This window comes from Marmota flaviventris, chromosome 7 (genome assembly GCF_047511675.1).
Source record: "Marmota flaviventris isolate mMarFla1 chromosome 7, mMarFla1.hap1, whole genome shotgun sequence".
Taxonomy (NCBI): domain Eukaryota; kingdom Metazoa; phylum Chordata; class Mammalia; order Rodentia; family Sciuridae; genus Marmota; species Marmota flaviventris.
Window position 1 is genome coordinate 53435292 of NC_092504.1, and position 1834 is coordinate 53437125.

Below are 1834 nucleotides of genomic sequence, written 5' to 3' on the forward strand. Positions count from 1 at the left end.
TTATGAATGCATCGTCTTAGATTGTAATCTGTCATTGACTGAAATGTTATTATGTGGCACATGACTATAATATAAAGCATGATGCAAAAATAAAATATCCATTCAACAACATTAATTGAAAGATTATCATACAGAGAAAACTTTAGTGTGTACTATGGGAGGAGATAAAAGATACTGAAGAGAAACCTCCTGGATTCTCTTTATAAATTTTTGTATTTGCTCATTTTAGATATACATGACAGTAGAATGTATTTGGACATATTATACACACATGGAGTAGAACTTTCCATTCTTGTAGTTGTACGTGATATGGAGTTACACTGGTCATGGATTCATATATGAACATAGGAAAGTTATGCCCAATTCATTCTACTGTTCTCCTAAACTCTTGTACAATTAATAAACATTAAAATCACAACTTCTTAACCTCTAAAGCCATGGTTAATACATAGTCAAGAATACCAAAACTCACTATCAGTTACTTTTGGAAAAAAAAGCTACTGTTTTATTTATTGATTTAATAAAGTTTTATTTATACAAATGTGCAATTGGTTGGACCTGTTCATTGCATTTTCACCAGCAGCTGGGGCATCTCCATCCTTGGTATTTCTAGTATAAATTTCTTGAGCTCTGTGCTTTGAGACCAGTTTGAGAAGTCCTTTACTGAGGAGCTCCTGAAGGGCTTCAGTCTCTCAGAGACAACAGCTGGCATTTGGGACCTTCCTTACCAAGTTTGACAGAAGTAGCTTTGTCAAAAAGACTAGTTGATGAGCTTGTTCCGACTTTGCCTTTGAACCACTTCTTTTTGGCTTAGCCCCAGATTTGGTCACTGGGTCTGTCTTTTGGGGCCAATTTTCCCTCATCTTTTTTTTTTTTTTTCCTTGTCCTTAGGAAGCATCGTGAAGTACAGAGAGCAGTGGCTGCTACTGGAGCCTCACCACAATGTTACACAAAAAGGCAAATCTACTATTCTAAAAATATGGTACTGCATTATCTATTTCTCTATGCACATGAAGTTTGAACTATTGCTCATATTTTCACTGAGATCCAAAACCCTATTTCTCAAATCTCTTGCAAAAGGAAATACCAAAAATATTTTTCTGAGGAATGTAATTCACTTATAAAATTAAACTTCTAAACTTTCTCTTTAATTTAAACCCCTTCAAGTTTGTTTTCAGAGGGAGTTTTTCAAATCATGTATCATATATTTTACTTTAATTTGGAATCTAACCCCTAGAAATATAGAAAATACTAATAATGATGTCAATTTAAATGAGATATTCATAAATTCACTTGCAAAGATGAGTTCTATTATTTGTTTTTGCAAGGCCCTTATATGGAATTTTGACTACGGTTTTCATTATTACTTGAAAGTACAGACATCCTTAAATCCAGATATCCTTTTACACTAATATTCTCATAGCTTGAGTGTGCCACTTAGTGGCCCAACTTCAGAATATACTTGGAGAATCAATTTTTAAGGGACCACTGTAAGTAATTTAGTTTGAAATATATTTATATCTTTGTATGATAGTCATCATTTCCCTCAAATTTCCCCCAAAATATTATATGAACAAGATAGTTTATGCAAAATATTTAACACTTATGTCAGCTTTCATACCTTATTTCATATCTCATTTTAGACAAGTTCCCAAATTTTATCATTTTATATGACAATGTTATTTGGGTTGATAAAAATCAAATATTTTCTGCTGCTATTCTTTTTCAAAGTGGCTATTGTATAATACAGAACATGCATGTTCTGTATACATAGAGGAAAGGGTAACCAAAGACTCAGCACAATCTCATCATTAACAAATCACATGTCCTAATT

General features: G+C 32.6%; 1 pseudogene; it reads right to left on the minus strand.

The window, feature by feature from the left end:
- Positions 1–509: 509 nt before the first annotated feature.
- On the minus strand, positions 510–942 carry LOC114102089 (small ribosomal subunit protein eS25-like; annotated as a pseudogene).
- Between the last annotated feature and the right edge of the window lie 892 nt (positions 943–1834).